General features: G+C 34.0%; 1 protein-coding gene across 5 annotated transcripts in view; it reads right to left on the reverse strand.

Moving 5' to 3' along the window:
• The window catches only part of TCF12 (transcription factor 12), a 293,031-nt gene that overhangs the window by 125,514 nt on the left and 147,258 nt on the right, over positions 1-20,259 (reverse strand). The gene's annotated exons all lie outside the window — the stretch shown is intronic.

Consider the following 20,259-nt stretch of genomic DNA (forward strand, 5'->3'; position numbering starts at 1 on the left):
GCACAATGCCTGGTGTTTAGCATATCATTTATAAATATTTGTTAAGTAAAAGGAGATTAAAATACTAATGGGTTGTTAGATTATGAACCTTTTAAAGTCCTTTCCAATGCTGATAATCTATGACCCAGCCATGTGGTATTAGTAAAAGAATATCTTCATGTTAATATCAGTAATCATTGGCAATCTTCTCTTTTGTCCATTTAGAATGATCAATCAATTAGATGGATACTTTTTATGGGCCTAACATATTTACCTACAATCTAGTTGATAAAACAAGACAATCACATGGCATAATATATTTAACATAATATATTTAACATTAGAAAGTAAGCTCCATGAAGGTGGGACTAAAGAGAGTTGCTTACTGCTATTTTTCTCAGCACCTAACACTGCTGACTGAATTAATTTCAAAAAAGGAGTTGGAAAAGAGAGAGCTAGGTAGATCAGGACTGTTACATGTTTCATAGAACAAACAGGCAGATAAAAGCTGAGAAGATTTGGAAAGGAGAGGGGATGAAAGGAGAAAATAGCATTCCATGAGTAAGAAAGACCGCCCAAAGCAATTACAAAAGAGGAAATGAGCAGAGTGTGTGAGTAGACTTGCCTATCTAAAACAAAGAACTAGGATCTAGTGAAAAATAGCAGAATATATATTCAACATATATCTACTTAGGATTCAATGCATATGTCAGATACTAGGTTCTCCCCAATACCTGGGTTGGAGAAAAAATATAAACAATTTTATGTGTCTTAGATGTTATCAACAACAAAATGTGTATCGGAGAATCGTCCAAACAACTCATAACTTTTGACCAAGCAACTTCTTAATTATTAGAAATTTCTCCTTATAAGGAAATAACTGAGTTAGGACGAAACTTTACACATAAAAGACACTCAATATAGAACTGTTTATAAACAATTTAAATTGCCAGTAACAGGTGAGGAATGAAGAAAATTATACTATCATACCCTAGAGTCCTTCAAAATCATACTTATGGTAAGTGCTTATTATATAATATTAAGTGAGCCAAATACAAGATTGAATATGTTCTCATCTGTGAAAAAGTATGCAAAGGAAAAAATCATCATCCAATTATGAAGCTAGAAAACTTTAAGAGGTAGGGCGGGGAGGGGGACTCATAAAAATGTAAAGGAATATACACAATTGTCCCCAAAATATTTAAGTTTTACTTAATACTATACATTTGTATATTATTTTTCTTGATTAAACTACATTTGTAATTCATCATTTGTGTTTTTCAGATGGTGAACAACAGGTGTGATTTAAGTGAGAAAGGTAATCTAAAACCCAATCAAATGGCCCCAACCACTAAAGGTAGGCCTGGTCTCTATTCTTCAAAAGAATGGTGACTGAATGTACACTAATATGTTTCAATGAAGTGTTTGTATGTTTTAAATTGTGGTAAAATGCACACCACATAATATTTATTATCTTAACAATTTTAAGTGTTTAATTCAGTAGTGTTAAGTATACTTATATTGTTGTACAATCAATCTTCAGAACTCTTCATCTTGCAAAACTAAAATTCTATAACCATTAAATAATTCTCCATTCACCCCTCACTCCCAAGCCCCTAGCGACCACCATTCTGTTTTCTGCCTTTATGAATTTTACTACTCAAGGTACTTCGTATAAGTGGAATTACACAGTATTTGTCTTCATTGTGACTGGCTTATTTCACTTAGCATAATGTTCTCAAAATTCATCGATGTTGTAGCATATGTCAGAATTTTCTTTCTTTTTAAGGTTTTATAATATTCATTGTATGTTTATCCAAACATTTTGTTTATCCATTTTCCATCAATAGGCACGTGGATTACTGCTACCTTTTGTTGTTGTTGTTGTTGTTACTGTTTGAAGGACTTTATTTAGTAATATATTGATTTATTATCTTTATATCTTCTCTGATGCATAAAGGATTTGGCCACTTTTTGACTACTGTGAATAATACTGCTATGACCACTGAGTATACAAAAATCTCCAGACTCTGCTTTTAACCTTGGAGGGTATATACCCAGAAGTGGCACTGCTGGATCATAAGGTAATTTTCTTTTTAATTTTTTGAGAAATAAACTGTTTTTAATTAAATGACTACCCCTCACATTCTTGTAAGAAAGAGAACTTCTACTATACTCTAAATGTTAACACTGATTGGATGATGAAATTATGAGTGAATGAAGTTTACTGTCTCCCTTTTGGTTTACTATAATGTCCAAATTTTCTATAGCGAGATTATGGTAAACAATGAAAACATATATAATTTCTTTTGCCGCTATTACTTTTTCTTGTGAGTGTATTACAGCAAAGGCCTGAATATTCCTGGCCTCTAGATATTAGGGCATCTACTATGGTATGAATGTTTGTGTCTCCTCAAAATTCATATGTCGAAACTAACCCTCTAAGTGATGGTATTAGGAGGTGGTGCCTTTAAGAGATGACAAAGTTATGGGGGCAGAGCCCTCATGAATGGGATTAATGCCCTTATAAAGAGGACCAACATTGCTCCCTAGCTCCCTTGCACCATGTTGATACAATGAGAAATCTGCAACCCAGAAGAGATCTCTGATTCAGCCAGCTGGTACCCTGATTTCCCAGCTTCTAGTACTGTGAGGAATAAATGTTTGTTGTTTATAAGCAACAAACTGGTATTTTGTTATAGCAGCTCAAATGCACTAAGACTGCAAGTATACTCTCCTCTATGGGTGTAGTCCAAAGCTATAAAACATTTTTGGGGTTTTAATTCAAAGATTTAAACATAAGAGATTTCTTAGTGATTGCAAATAAAGATGATGGCTAGATACATGAAGAGTTCTTTAATGGTTTAGGATGATACAGGAGCAAAGCTCTGTGTAATGAGTGATGGTACTAATTTTTACAGAGAAAAGCATTAAGATTCACTATAGTATGCCTAGTCCAGAGAATCTATCTTCTGCTACCGATTATCAAAATCACTGCTAATACCCTTAAACAATATGGAAGTAGTTGAAATCTAGTTATATTTGTTAAGATTTCCAAAAATATCCATATTATAGGACATTAGACATTTGCTTTTCAAATTTAGGATATGTAGTTAATATCTACAAAATAAGTTATTAAAGAAAGATAATCATTCTTTGTAGTACAAGCTAATTAAAAATTTTAAGAGCACAGCAAAGTAAATATTAAAGGGAAGAGAATGTCAGAGCAAGAGAAAAGATATTGGAGGAAAGGGGTAGCTCAAGAGAGGGAGGAAAGGAAGAAACAGAAAGACAGATTGAAATGGACAGAAAAGACTAATTTTCATGTGTTTCTGACAGTCTAAACACGATCTTAGCTAAAGGACCTCTCAAAGTCCTTTCAGAAACTGGAATTCTGTATAAAGCTTAAATTTGAACTTAAATTCTGAATTGAAATGACCTCAATTACTGGTTAATATAATCATATGTTCACTTACGTACTTAAAACTTCACAGTATCAGAAATATTAGTTATAATACTCTAAATCTAAAATTTTGATCATTTAATAATAGCAGAAGTCTTAGTAATCTAATGCATCAAAAAAGAGACGCTAATCTAATGCATCTGAAAGAGAGACTATTTTAATGGCTTATAACTTGTTTACACAACATAATATTTGGTCATTTGCTTTTTATCTTTTAATCCCAATAAGATGGTTAGGCCTTTTCTAATCCCTTTTTTTGCCTATTCTTTTCCCAGTCTAATGAATTCCTTTAATAACAAGTCATTTCTAAAATAAACAGCTGTCTTTTTCTTAGAATTAACTGCTAGAATGGCTTATAAGGTGACACACTTGACTAACCCCCACAAAGCATCACTATTTGGTATGGTTTAGATACTGGTTAATTGCGCTGTACTTGTTGTCTGGGGTAGCATCTGCAGTTGTCTGAACTTCCACTGGAGGCGGCGACTCTCCAAGCAATCCCCTAGACTTCTCAATGGTTTTTGTAAGTCAGTAATGGCTAACAAACACAGTAAGAGAAAGAGGCTTTTAAGTTAAGGCCCATTCCAAGCTTAGGGAAAAACTCTTCCAAAATCTGACTTAAGCACTGAGAACCAGTTCTAAACACTGTTAAAGGAAAAAGCATGAAAAACAGAAATCCTCAGATAGTGCTCAAATGTTATTTTAGACATTAGATCAAAGTCCAATCTCATGAAAATTTTGGCCACCCAGTGATGCTAACAAGTAAGAAGAAAACAAAAAAATTGGAACCCTTTTTCTTTTACCTCTGTTCTCTTTGATAAAGTGCTAGCAAGGAGAAAACTGGCATAAGAATAGGCTGCTGAAGAGAGGGAAAAGTAGAATTAGTGGTAATATTCTTTAAATCAAATCTTCTTTATGATAAACACTACCAACACGGGAGAAAAGCACAGTTCTTTGGAACTGTAACTTCTGTCAATATAAAAACAAACAAAATTTTGTAAAATTATTGTAACCCTACAATTCAAACAAATTTAGATAGCAGTTGCAGTGCTGCTGTATTATAGAAGCAATACCATCACCACTGAATATCAGTGGTTAGAATGTATGAATTCTGCAGTTGTTCCAATGCTCCTAATTAACACGAAATATATTTTTAGAAATAGTAATTTTAGACAGCACAATTTAAATTTGAAACTATTAAAACTCTTTGACTATTATCGATTGTTTTTCAAAATAATAAAAGCCCGTCAAAGTGTCAAACTTTTACCAAAGTGGAAAAAAACTTTCATTATTCATTCCATATTCTATACAAATGATAATTTTTAAATAGCAGAAATATGTTTCATTTATAAGCATATACTAAAGATGGTTAAAAAGCTCAGCCTTTAACTTCTATGTATGTCTCAGATACTCAGAGTAAACTTTCAAAGATGTCAGTAGATTGAGGGCTAGTTTAGAAGATGTGAGAAATACATTTCTTTACCCCTTTTGCTCAGGGAGGGCATGTTACCTAATGTATGAAAGACATTCTAGCTCAAAATTATTGGCCCATTATTTTATTTAGAAAGAAAAAATGTAGAACTACACATAATTTGTTGACGTCAGTTCTATATTTCGCCTAAACAGAGTGGAAAAAAAAATTTCAATGATTTCAAAAGAAATTGAAAATAATCAAGCGAGTTTCTTAGTACAAGACTGTTTCATAAAAAATGTTCTACACTGTTTTTCCCTCTCTGAGCTAAAATATACGTAGTTTTTAGTAACAACACATTTAAACATTCTATAAGAAACTAATCTTTGGTTACACTGATCATTTTACCAAAGCGGCTTTTAGTTTTCCAATTCTCACCAGACAAATTAGATTAAGTATAACAGGGACACACTTAAAATGAAGAAACCTAAAGTTAGCAATTTTGTTTTATTACTGTTTAACAGAACAACAAACCTTATCTTCTACTATTACATGTAATATAGTTAGTTCAGTTAAAAAACTGAAAACATTTTTAAAAAGGTTTTTCTATCTTACACCTTACAAATCCAATTCATTTCACGAGGGGCTGCTGTTTAAGCATTACTAAAACAATTTCGGAAATGACACTGCTTGCTCTTTCAGGTCTACAAACCTGAAAGAAGGTTGATATAGTCAGATTTTTAATGTTAAAAAAGAAAAAAATCACTTTAGATATTGCTCTAAAAATAACAAACAAGCCTATGTAAACCATAATTTTAAAGTAATGTGCTATGTATATAATCTCTTTCATAGCATTTTACAAAAGACTGCACAGAATCCATTTTTTAACAATCTTTCCTTCTTTGTTTACTTCTTTATATTTTGTTTCTTTAAAAAAATGTTCTTTTTCCAATTACAAGGAGGAAATAAAAAGAAATGCAACCCTTTTATGTAAAGTAAATCCATCTGGATGTTTGTTGCATCCCGTACTATAAACCTGTGATCCCCAACCAGAATGAGTTATAGTAAAGCTGCAGGCAAAATTGTCTCCATATACCACAATCCATTATCCCTGTCAAGTTAATGTTCCATGTTGAGCCATATGGCACGGGTACACATTCAACAAAGGAAATTCCTTAAACTTGTTATAATCAGCACTTGCAGTCATCCAAAAAACTGACATAAACAGCTTTATTGTGTTTAGTGCATTTCAGTTAATATCCATGACAAAAACAGGAAACAGTACAGGAAAAGGAGGAGGAATGTGGGGGAACAGAGTTATTAAAAAAAAAAATGTACATTCTATAATTAGATTTTTTTCCCTAAGCAAGTGATTTTCAATTACAGTAAGCTCCAACCTCTTGACAGTGATCCACTGGGCCATATTTAAGAAAAAACAAAATTTAATGACATCAATTTTCCATGGCATGAACAAACCTAAACATAAAGTCTTACAGTATCTGATCATATAAAGCAGTTCAGGCAAAATAATGAATAATTTGAATTTTCATGTTTGTTTTCTTTACAGTTGTCTTATAATCAGTAAAATCTAACAATGCTTCATTAAAAAAATAAGGCAATTTAAATAAAGTGTCTTTATATGCATTAAGTGTAGGTCATGGACAAATCAAGGGTTCCCAGAAGCCTTTGGTACCTGGCACAGCCCAGCACATCAAACTCTAGTCAAGGTACAAGTAGAGCAGAACTTCATTTCAGCCCCCGCAGTGACAACAATAAAACGCTGAGAAAACACACTATCAAATACTGAACTCAGCATCAATTTCTGTTAATTACAGCCTTGTCAGCAACGTGATTATTCAAACAACTCATGCAAATGTTAATGAGGCCTTATTTGCATATTTATTTTTTCCTTTGTTGAAATGTCATTGATTATTACATTCTACTATGATGAATGTGGTTGATGATGTGCTCTGATATGTAATTAGTCATTAGGTGGAATGAATAGATCAATTATGAAAAAGGACTAAGATTAAGAAATATCAAACAAGACCGCCCAATATAACTATAGAATCTTGAAAAAAAAGAACCTAATAAATAATTTCTTGACATTTAAACTGCAACATCAGTAGTTTTCAATAAATAAACCACTACTTTTGTGAGGTTAAATGAAGGCTTAAAAATATATCGGTATTTTGATAATCCAATTATGATCATAGAAACCATCTTTTTAAAAATTGCAAACCACCTTAAGTGGCATGTCAGAACAACAAACAGCAAAAAGAACAGATTTTCCTTTAGAGCTATACAAATTAGAACTATATAAAGTATATGTTAATCCAGTATGAGGAAGAGGAGGTAGAAACAGGTCAAAAGAGAAAGGAGTTTAACATCTTAGGCAGAAGGGGTAGGAACCTGATGGAGAATGACGACCTTCATAAAAACAATGTTGTGCAAAAACAAACTCCTTCAAATCCCAATTTATTCTTAGAGGAAAAGGATTATTTAGCCTCTGAAACTGTTTGCTGTAACTATCCAGCCAGCACTTGCTATTCACAGATGAAAAAAAAAAAACACATTACTGCAGACCAGATGGGAACATTCCACATGACCAAACCAATCAATCACCTCCATGGGGCGCAGGTGCAACACAGCCGTGTAGCAACACACCATTTCACAGTCTATCGGGCACAAACACATGGCCACCAATCAATGGCACCCCGAGGACCTCAGAGGGGGCAGGCTCTCTGGAGTCTTACTGGTCCATGCCTGATGACTTCATAATCACACATCATTTCATTCACTAGAGGATACAAACTAGCATTCTAATAACCTTCTACTGAAAATGGTCATGTTGTGCATATTAATACAGTGCTGTTTGGAGTGAAGCAACTGACTTTACACGGCAGGCTAGGCAAGGCATGCAGGGTTGAAACAACCTGCAGCTAGAAACTTCCTATTTGGAGATGGCTGTTGTGTTCAGGCTGAAATCAATGGCAATATGATTCATTCTGCCACATCAAAGTTGGCATGCAAGGCTCGTATCTTATACAAAGCAACTGTTAAACAATAGTATGCTTGAAAGAATAAGGGACAAAAGAGGATGAAAATAAAAAGGGAAGTTGGTAATCGTGTATGAAGGATAAAAAGGCTCCACATCTTTCTAAAATAACCTAATTAAAACTGAATTGCAAATAAATATTAGGCAACCATGAATAAAATAATATATTTACTGGCTTAGTTTTCCAGTGCTTGAAGGGTGACTCTGTACAGTGTACAATTATAGGAGAAGATAAATAGAACAATTTCCAACTAACACTGCTAAAATTTCACCAAGGCAGAGTTCCAGTCTGTTAGGTAGCATCTCACAGAGAGATTTAGGCAGGGATACCTTGGATAACTGAATATTCTGAATAACTGATTCACCATACACCATATAGAGATGACCTAATTTTAAACCAGGAAAAACATGCTTCATCCTAAAAAAGAAAACTAGTTAACTCAAATCCTTGGTGGAAAAAGGCCAAGCATACATCTGTTTTTAAACAGCAGATTTCTTCGATACTTCAGAGGGCACTTTGGGACCTTAAAGGGTACTCAGATTCTACTAGGAATATCAATCACCAGAGCCAAAGTTCATGTGGAAACCAATGCAAGACATGTAACAGAGTCTAAATGGACCCTTTGACAACATTAAAAGTTGGCCTGAGTGATTGGTTTTTGATGCTAATATTCTTATCACGTTGTCTCTCATTAAAACAACATATAGACAATCCGATGAATATCATGCTTTCCTCGTATGAGGCTAGTACTGATTATGTCTTTTACAGGCTAAAAAAAGAATGTATACATTCTATGAAAATATATCTACTATAACAGAGGTCACTCTGGGAAAGAAATCTAGTTATTAGTGAAAGATATATTGTTATTATTATTTCACAAAGAAATAACTGGCAAGATAATGTCATTGGTGGTTTATTACATAGCATTTACTTTAAAATGCACGCCTAACTTCTTTCTAAATGGAATATCTTAGACTAAAAGAGGACACGAGATTCAAGTCATAAGACTATGACGCTATATTTCAGGTTCTCACTAATTAGCTGTGTTAGTCTTCATCAGGTCAGATAATGTTGAAGACTTCAACTTATTAAAGTGTAGAGTGACCAGATTAGAGAGGATCTTGAAGTTTCTCCTAATTTACGATCTCACTTTGTGGCCTGACATCTTTAAAGGCTTTATCTAGTAGTTTTCAGAGTACCATGTAGGGATGAATAGAGATCAGGTGTGTGCCAGTTTCAAATGCCTGGCGAGAAAGAATAAAATGTACTTATTATTATAATAGACAAGCAGGTACAAAAGACAATCATTCCTTTGGTTTATAGAAGTAATTTGAGTTGAAGTCTGTTGGTTCCCCAGACAAAATAACAATACCAAAATTGTATAATATTACAACCCCCGCCTCTGAACACCACAACTAAAAAGGAGCACGAAATCTTTTCAAATAATCTTTGAGCTAAAGTTTCCTGAAGTGTCTCACATAGAGGCTGAGCTATCCTTGCAATAGCTATGTTAAAGCTAAAAATGATATGGATTGAACCCATTTAAAGGATGATGACTAGCCTCAGCAAATCAGCAGGAGACACTGAACAGCATGTTACCAGTAGGCATCTCTTTCTTGATTCCAAGTTTAGTCCTTAGTGAAAGTACCTATGTTTGAACCTTTTTCCCCAAGACACAGGAAATATATTAAAAACATGCCCAACAATAATGCTTTGAAAAGCAAAGAGGAAAAACTGTACTTTCAGTTTTTAACCACTATGAATACAAAATGGTATTTAAAGGTAATATGGAGAAAGGTTAAGAGAGCAGCTCTGAATTCAGGCACTGTGGCTTAAATGCCAGTTCCATGATTTACTAATTTTGTGACTTTCAGACTAGTAGTTACTGAACTCTCTAAACCTCAATTTCTTGATTTAAAAAAATGAATAATAATATAGACAACACCTACCCCTCAGGGGCTGTTGTGAAGATTACATGAACTAATGTATATGGTGCTAGGTTAGCAACATGCCTAACCCGGGAAGCAAGCAATTTTTGTTATCATGTAATATTAAAAATAAAAACATGAATTTAAAAGTATCAAAAAACAGGAGAAAGTTAATATCTTTAATGCTCTAGTCTCAGTCCATAAACATACTGATCCCAACTCTGTTGTTTAAAAAAGTACTTCACAAGAAAACTGACAGATTACGGTAACCAACAATTAACTGCAGAGTTGGTCAATGTATGCCTCAACTGGCCTCCTGATAATACATCCTACAAAAACTGAATTAGGAAAATCTACCAAAAGAGTAGAGGTTTCTGCTTTTGTCTAGAAAGGTATCTCCCTTTTCTTTCTCTAGAGTTAGTTGTACAAAGTTAATTCAAAGTTGGTCAATTTGAATCCAACTGACAGATGTTTCCTCACTAGTATCCACAAAAATCCCCAAATGGTCAATAAAACTAAGTTTATCTGGTCATAGTAGCCATTTCACAGTAGAGAAGGATGCTCAGCAGAGGCAAAAAGGAGGAACCGTTGGGAAAAGTACAGTGCTGACTCTAGTAGGAACTAGAAAAATCTGGATTTGAATCTAGCATTCACTAACTAAATGTCAAATGAACTCTGGTACATCTCTCCCCTCTCTTCCTCTCTCTCTGCCTCGGTTTCCTCATCTGTGAAACTGGAGATGAAATAGAAAAGAAGAAATGAACATTTAATGAATGTACTAAATGTTAGGCCCTGTGCTGGGCATTAGAATACACCATCATCCTCAAGAATACAGCAAGATTAGAATTACTGTCTCAAAGATTAAAGTAGTCTTGAATAGACATTTCTCCAAAGAATGATGCGCGCGCGTGTGTGTGTGTGTGTGTGTGCGCGCGCGCGCGCGCGCAAGTAGTCAGTCAATGAGCACACAAAATAATGCTCATTATCATTAGTCACTAGGGAAATGAAAATCAAAACCTACCTCAATGAGGTTTTCACACCCACTAGGATGGCTAAAATAAAAAAGACAGACAAATGAGGGCAAGGATGTGAAGAAATTGAAACCCTCATAAATTGCTGGTAGAATTTCAAAATGGTACACAGCCACTTGAGAGAACAGTCAGGCAGTCCCTCAAATGGTTAAACATAGAGCTATATTACTCAGTAATTGCACTCTTAGGTATATACTTAAGAGAAATGAAAATGTGTCCAAACAAAAACTTGTACACCAATGTTTACAGCAACATTATTCATAAAAACCAAAAAGTAGAAACACCGCAAATTTCAATTAATTGATGAATGGATAAATAAAATGTAGTATACCCATTCAATGGACTATTATTTAGTATAAAAAAGAAATGAAGTACTCATACATGCTACAACATGTGTGATCTTTGAAAATATTATGCTAAGTAAAAAAAAAAGCCAGTCTCCTAAGACTACATAGTGTATGATTCTACTTACGTGCAATGTCCAAAACAGGCAAATCAACAGTGACAGAAAGTAGATTAGTGGCTGCTGGGGGTGGGTGGAGGGAGGAATGAAGACTGACTTCTAGTAGGTATGGGCTTTCTTCATGTAGTAATGGAAATGTTCTAAAATTAGTGGTGATGGCTACACAACTCTGGGAGGGAATACACTAAAAATCACTGAATTGTACACTTTAAAAAGATGAATTTTATGACATGTGAATTATATCTCAACAAAGCTGTTATTAAAAAATACTGAGTTTCAAAGATTAATAAAACCACTCCCACGGGGTTATGAATATTAAATGATGTAAGCTAAAGCACTCTGAATGATCCTGGGACACACTGAATGTTCTTAATGAAATGTGACCTCCTTTTCCTTTTGTCAAATGCAGAAACAAGAGAAGTTAAATATGACATTGATTCTAACCTGATAGCTTAATAAAGCTACCCAATTCTTGTCACCTGATTAGCAATGAAGGAGCACAACTACATGTTTATAGGTATACAGTAAAATCAGGAAAATCAGTACATATCTATCATTAGTATGAAAGAAAATGAACTTACTAACCAGCCCGCATCTGAAGACCTAAGAATAATGAACATATACTGAAGATAACCAAATTATTTACATATAATTCCAAAGAATTCCTTCCAAATCTGTCAGCAATCATCTCAGGAACAATAAAGCTATAGCTGTGAACAATTATTTTTTTTAAAAAGGAACATTATTGTTCAAATGAATCTGGTAAGTTCTAATATAAATTGCTCTAATTTCAGGATTAGATATTTTGATGTTCAGAAAAGTATTCTTTGAACCTCAAAACAAACAAGCAAAAAATTGTCTCATGCTATAAGATGGCTCTCCTGAGAACTGCTAATACTGATCAAAATAATAAAACAGGCAGGTCCTTATATGCCAATTAATTTATCACCCCAGGCGATAGTGAAGAATGGACAGGGAGACCTCTCCCCATGGGGTACCATTACCTCTAGGAAGAGTTCTCTATATTTATTCTTATACTTTCACTGGGGATGACCAATGAATTATCTGGCAAATAATTTTACTACTGATTTAGTTTCACATTCACATTTCATAAATACTTCTCAAACTCAATAAGAGTTCCCACCTATTTTATTTTATTTTTTTACGGGCTGATCAAAAGAGCTAACTTACTATTTATTTTAAAAATCAATAAGTAGAGAGCTTGCATATATTTCATGTTTTAAACAAATACACAAACTTTGTAAACAATCCATTTGTTTAGGAAGTCTATCAGCTTTCATGTTGTCGGTTTAACTTTGAGGAACTTCACAGGCAATTCACAGAAAAACAGACAACAAAAATAATATTGTGTCTTTTCTGGATAGGCCTATGATCAAATACAATTATTCTGAAAGGAAGATCGAGAGCCCAGTACCATGCCATGGTGTTGCAATATCTGTAAAAGAATAGTGGCAGTTTTGCACATCTGCACATTAGCATGCTATCTGGCATGAAGACTGATATCGCAGTGTACAGACTTACACATCATTTCCCTCCAAATTGGGCTCTTTTAAAATTTTATAAATTTATTTTTTTAATTGAAGTAATGACTTAAATTCCCCCTCCCCATTTACTTCCCCACTTCCCCCTGGTAACCACTAGTCCATTGTCCATGTCCATGAATCTCTGTTTGTTTGTCCTCTTCATCTGTTGCTTTTAGATTTATATCCCACATATAAGTGATATCATGTGATTTTCAACTTTTTCTATCTGGCTTATTTCGCTTAGTACGATTATTTCAAGGTCCATCATGTTGTTGCAAATGGCAGTATTTCATCTCTTCTTATGGCTGAGTCATATTCCATTGTATATACATACCACAGCTTCTTTAGCCAATCATCTATTGTAGGACACTTCGGTTGCTTCCATGTTCTGGCCACTGTGAATAATGCCCACCTAGTTTAAATCAGTCTGGGAAGCAGTGAGAAGATACCCTAAAGAGACTGAAACCGAAAGGAACCAAAAATTCTTGATACAAATAGTTATGACATTTATATAAGTGCAACTCTCTCCATTATAGCCTGCTTTTACTTGTGTGATCTCTGGATGACCAAAAGCTATTAACACTGAAAATGTTCCTTAACCATCTTTGTCTTCTTCAAGTTTGGCAGAATTTCTTGTATATTATAGGTGTTTTACAAATATTTACAGAATATATAAAACAAAAAAGAAAAGAAAGAGTAGAGAGGAGAATAAGAAATAATAAATTCACAGTTTTGATTTGTTTTCATGAAAAAGGATCCCCTCCCCGCCAAAAAACCCACACAAAATAGATTGCCACACAGGACTGATATAATTAAGCCAACCACAAAGAATCTTGACCTAACAGTTATCCTGTGCTGCCTTATCACAGGAAATTTCCCTTAAACACTAACAAATATATAGCATAGAGATCTCTACTGTAACCTTTTTAGGACTCACTAGGGGAATTAGACGATCAGATAATAAAGCAAAATTGGTAGATACAGTTTTAAGGCACACTAATGAAGAAGAAAGATAGGATCTGACCAAGAAGCCAAGGACCAACATTATCAGGAAAACATATTTAATTTCAAGCAATTGAGGTTTTTCTAATATGTAAATTAAGAGGAAGGAAGAAGTTTGGGTTTTTGTTTCTTACAGCAATATACACAAGCAATGATTCTCAAATGGGAGTGAACTAGAGCATATTATATTGAAGGGGAAGGGGAGTAGAGATTATAAAAATTTAAAAATATTTCAGTATACTTTTTTGGTTTTACAAGTAAATAGAATGAAAAGTTCAACCAAATTTTTACTAATAAGATTATAAAGATAATATCACAAGGAGATATCTCTGAAAAAAAAAAAACATTGCAGTAAAAACAAATTATAATAGATCAAGGTCTCAGTTCAAAAAATCAGATTCTTTATACACAAAATATGTGATAAACCTCAAAATGATAAAACATTTATTAACTAGAAGTATGAGTTGCTTTTATATCTTTTCTCCAATTCCAGTTTCCTGTAAGTGAAGAAAACAAGCTAAATAAGAATAGCTTCTATTTACAGCCATGCTACGAAGACAGATACCATTTACTTAAAGGGTTTTACATAATTTAAAACTATATAAAGAAAGAACAGAAAACTTTTTTTCTGTCCCTATACCTATCAAAAACATCACAATATTAAATTCATTACTGTAAAGTGAAAACTTCTTTCTAGAAATTAGCTGAGTTTGAAAAAAAGTAAAACTTTACTTTTATTTAACTAGTTGTAGAACCACAGCTAATCAGAAATTCACTGCTAATCTAGTATTTTGAAGTTTAAAAGCTAATTATAACGGTTTTCTATTTACTTTTTTCATGAGTACTATTGTTCATTTTACTTATATGTTTGCCCAAGGTAACAGTAAAATATTAATCACTTCATTTGTATCTAGTCTTAAATTAACTAGGTGCATCATATTACCAATTATAGCAGTAGTTATATGACTTTATTCAGGTTTAGGTACATCTACTACAATTAAATTTAAAGAATATTATAAAAAGTCATTAGCTTGTTTTATTTTAGGCTACTCCATCGGAGAAAGAAGAGCAGGGCCTAATACATCTCAGGCCTCAAACCACACTTAGTATTCTCAGGTTTCTGTGTACACAAAGGCATCAAACAATTTTCCATAGACACCTGACCAAGCCAAATATAGCCAGATTTTGGAGAGGCAGCTGAACCTGGTGGCATGCAAGTTCAGTTATCTGTTCTCAGTGGGATCTACATAATTACCACATCCGGATGGTGGTTTCTGCCTGCTGAGGCAATGCTTAGTCATAAGAAAAAATATATACAAATCCAAGATGGTATGGTGTGGCCAATGTAAGAAAAAATGAATAGTCTGAGATCTAAGACACAATCTGGTAAAAATGCCAGCTCATTGACAAATTAGCAGTGGGAGGCCAACAAAGAAGTCTTCCTGGGACATGGCCCCCTGCGTTTTCTTAATTTTTGTGGGAAAATGCAGCTCTCACCTGCAACACCTGAGAAGTCTGAAAACACCCATGGAATCCGTCTGATTTGCTATGTGAAGAGGGCACCAAAAAATGCTGGCTAAGAGGAAGTCTGACAGACTGTCTTGAATTCTAGGAAGTGTTGACAACAACACAACCAGACACCCAAGCACGCTGATTCCCAAACTCCCCCAGCCACTCCCAGACCAGCTTCAGCATTATTTGCTGTAGCTACACTAATTGTTTCTTCACTTTTTTTTTTTTTGGCTTAAATTAAGTCATTGATAAAGAAAATGATAAATTTTCGAGGAAGAAAGTAGAAGTAGAAACATAGAAACTGAAGTATGTAAGAAGCTCCAGTAGAACACAATGGAAAATCAGCAGCACTTGCCATCAACAGAAATCCTTCCTGCCCTATACTTCAAGCTTGAGGTCTACTTCTCTTCCTTTAAAAGGGAAACTCAAGAGAGTTAGAGGTGGTAGAGATATATTAGCAGCAAATGGAGATTGTTACCTACTCGGAAGAAATAAAAAAGACTGAAAAAGGACTGAAAAAGAATGGGGTTCGAAGTTATTTAACTCTATAACAGTATCTCAAATAAATCATTTCAAGAAATTTTAAAAGTCTTTACCAGTCTTTACAGCCTCACAATAAAGCTCATGGTTAAAAAATTATGCTAACTGTATATTTACTGCAAAAGCCTCAGACTTTTATTCCTTAAGAAGTCCCTTCATTAATGTTCATTTATTTCATTTATACTGCCAAGGTCATGTAAGTCAAATATTTTATGACACAGCAAAGATCTAAAGTTAAAATTTAACAAGAAAGAAATGCACATAAAAGTAGGTTATAGTAATAATTTTATCTTTCATAGTTGTGAATGACACTTTTTTCTTTTTTTGCTTTACTCTCAGTCATTATTTTAGTATTTAGTTTAAGTGATTTTCTCATCCACTCAACCTTACCTCCATAATAATTTAAGATTCCTTCCATCAAATAATTTAAAACAGCTATTTGTAGTTAGTCCATCATGCTTAATTTACACACTATAGCAAAAGTATTTCTGTTCTTCACCAGGAAGTTCTTCCAAATAACCATTTTATGAAGATAGAATAAATCTCTTTAAAAGCTCTAGGTTTTTTTTTCTACAGCTAATGAATATATCCTCAAATTTATAAGCCTCACTTTCATAAGGCTTAGTTTACAACCAGTTATAAAGAGGGCTACTGACTGTACATTTTCCTGCAAACTGCGCTCCAAATTTAATTTTATTTAAACTATATATTCCAAAGGTCCTAATGAAAACAGGAAAGAAAATTATAAGGTGAACAAGTTCTTTGGGTGGTTCTATTTGAAGTTGTTTTAAGAATATCAACTTTGGAGTCAGAGAGAGCTGACTCCAGTATAGCGTTGTTTTAAGAATATCAACTTTGGAGTCAGAGAGAGCTGAATTCTACTTCCTGATTCACAACTTAACAGCTGTTGAAGCAAATTTGCTAGCTGGTTTTCAAGTTTGTTCTTTTACTCATAAAAAAACACTTTTATAAGGAATGAATGAAATGGTTAACATAAACACTTCTCACAATGTCTGGCCCAGAGGTATTTGCTGAACAAATTGTAGTTTCTGTCATACAATCAATTAAGGGACCATAAGCAATGTGAGGAGAGGGACATGTTTGGTTACAGAACTTTGTATTTGTATCAAAACCAAAAGCGATAATGCAAGGCAAATTTCACATTTCCTTAAAAGTGCCATGGGAAAGATAAAAACAAGAGAAAAATCAAGCAAGGCTTTTTAAAGGAAGTGACATTTGAGCAGGGCTCTGAAGCATGGGTAAGTTTTTTTTACAGGAGAAAGGGAGATGAGAAACAGGAAAACTAAAAACATTTTAGATTTAATACCTTAGAGTAGACAGTAAATGCTGGCTAAAGATATAATGTATGAACAAAAATCTCTAATTTATTCTGATCTCACCCATGGGCATAGTGTATTCATTCATCATAATGAAAATTTACTGATGAGAACCAAATCAGTTAAATACAACTCCACAAAACTCCAAGGACTCCCTCTCAAATCATTTCAGGAATAATGGAGCGGTATCCATGAACGTTACCCCTTTTAAAGAACACTACTGTTCAAATTAATTTGGTAAGCGCATGAAATTGCTCAAATTTCAGAATGAATTCGTATTTAGCTACATTCACCAGAAATGTATTCTGTAAGTAATAAAAAGTCTGGCTCCACCATCAGTGACGTTATGTTTCATCCTTGTCCTAGACTAGCAGTGAGATCTTAGTTTCTGTCAGTGATGAAACTTCACTGGTAGATGTCATCATTTATATTGTCTCTGGATCTCACGTCAGCTCCAGATCACGCCTTAAAAATGCCACTTCTTCTAATTTCAAAAACTGACTTCCATAAAACTCTTCTTCCAGATTACCTTTCAGTATCAGCTCATTTTCAGAGCAGAGACAACAGGCATTCATTTTCTGAGCCCACTCAACAAACAAGCTCTTCCAGTCACTCATTAAATAAGTTACACCTGATTTGCCCAAACACTATCTGACTGCTCACTCAGGTAGGTCTCACAGGAGTCAGCATTTAGCAAAAACATTCTTAAGAAAAGGGTCACTTTCAAACCTCCTATGTAGGCATTAGGTATGATGGGGCACATCAATATCAATGTGATAGCACTGTATTCTTCAAGAAGCTGGCAATTTAGTGGGAGATTAGATATGTATGCAAATGATCATAACACAAGCCAAAGCTATAAGTCACGAGAATTCATCAATGGAAGGGATCACATAATTTTTCTACAGTTTAAAAATAACGCAACAATTATTGAGCATCTGCTGTTGTCAGGTATGGGACAAGGCTTGGGGTGGGGAAGGGGGTAATGAATCAAGATATCCTATCCTCGAAAAATCATCCAGTCTAAAGGAAGTACATACAAGGAGCAAATTTCAGTATAACATGTATAGGATGCCATGGACATGGGAGCACTGAGTCCAAGATGGGAGTTCAGCCAAGGCCTCTTGGAAGAGCTAAGGTATGAGCTGAAAATTCCAAAAGGTTCAGGGTTGTAATTGATTTCTTTACCAATGTATAGCCAAGTAGCTAACATAGTACCTAGCAAATGGTAGAAATTCAGTTAAGTTTTGAAATGGAGTGGTAAAATCAATTAGTCAAAGACACGTATGGAGGGTATTTAATTTAGAGGAAATATGGTGAGAAAAAGCACACAAACATGAAATAATGTGAACTAAGTGAGGAACAATAAGCAGGTTAATGATATTAGTACTTAAGACTCAAGGCAAGAAGTGATGGGAAATAAGAATGACATATTTGAATGCCCTAGATTTCACTGAGGTTCTGAAATAGAAACAAGGTTGGTGGTCAACAAATATTTAATGTAGTAATAATGTAGACAACTGATTGGCTTTATTTTTCAAGAGATACAAAGTATTATAGGAAAAAAGAAGAAGAGATGAATTTCTATTTAGGATTGCCAAGAGAGCATGGTGAATATTTACTAAATGTCTGCTAAATCAATAACACTGAAATCTTACTGCCCATTCCTTTATGAATTACAATATTCCAAAATCTAAAGTATAACGTTTCCATGAAGACTGCTGAATAAAGTGGGAGGAAGAAAAGATAATCTATTTCTTGATTTTATGTCCAAAAATACAAATAAGGAACTTAAATTATTTGTTAGCTTGTTTACAATTATTTGATTACAGAGTCTCAAAAGCAGCATATAGTAGTTTCTAGGATGCTGAAGATAATAAAAAAAAATCCATGAAGGTATGCATGAAATAAATAGCCCCTCATTAAATGCAAATTCATGATTAATCCATCACAGTACATAACACAACGGACATGAATTATTCTGAGAAGGTGGTAGATAGGTAATATAACCATATCCCCCCACCCCAAGAGGAGAAAAATTCCTAAACTTTGAAAATCTGAAGTGTATCTTAAGGAAAGGATAAAATATTATCAAGTAAGTATTATGTACATATATGAAAAAGCAAATTCAAATTTTGGCTAAAGTAACATTTAAAATGAATTTTTAGAAAGCTAACTTTAAAGACACATAGGCTGCGTTTGCACTAGGTTAAGCAAGAGAAGAAAAACTGGAAAGGAAACAGAAAACACATTAGACACAAAAAATCTGAAAATACATTGGCTGCTGAGCTGTCTGCCTTGCAAGGCTACTGAGGTAGAATGACTAGTGATTTGATCCAAACCGGGGCGGGGGGTAGGGGGGTGTTGAGGAAGTAACACAACGCAACTAACTAGAAAATCTCTAATAAAAAATTTCTCCACAGATAGGAAGTTTAGAAAGTTTTTGACAACTGCTCTGCAAATAAAGGTTAACATCACTGTCTGATGCTGATCAAACTGGCCATATGTCAAAGTATAATTAAAAAAAGAAAAAGAAAAAAGAGAAAGATATTTCAAATGAACAGCACATATCCCAGATCCAAAGTATCCATTGAAGGGAAGAGAGGCCCTTTATCTGCATAGTTTCTAGATCAACTGCATCCAAAGACTCAAGAGACAGTCAGTGATTCTTTAACATGGGTTAACAGAAATAAGAGTTTATTTGCTCAAAATTCTTTCCTAATGAATAAGTGCACTTCAATTTGCTTTTAGTTAACATTTATAAAGGTTGTTATTGATGTTTGCTGTATATCACTACCAAGGGACTAAGCTATATCTGTACTTAGAAAATAACACAATGGAGAACAGGCAGAGTTATAATCAACATTGAAGCTTGCCTTCCCCATACTGCCAAATACATCCTGGCCTAGCAGCCGCATCCTAAATACTGCAGAGCCAATTAACTTGATCACTACACTGAATACAAGATAAGCCTTCTACATGACAAGAAT

Source organism: Pteropus vampyrus, unplaced genomic scaffold (assembly GCF_000151845.1).
Source record: "Pteropus vampyrus isolate Shadow unplaced genomic scaffold, Pvam_2.0 Scaffold85, whole genome shotgun sequence".
In the NCBI taxonomy this organism is placed as follows: domain Eukaryota; kingdom Metazoa; phylum Chordata; class Mammalia; order Chiroptera; family Pteropodidae; genus Pteropus; species Pteropus vampyrus.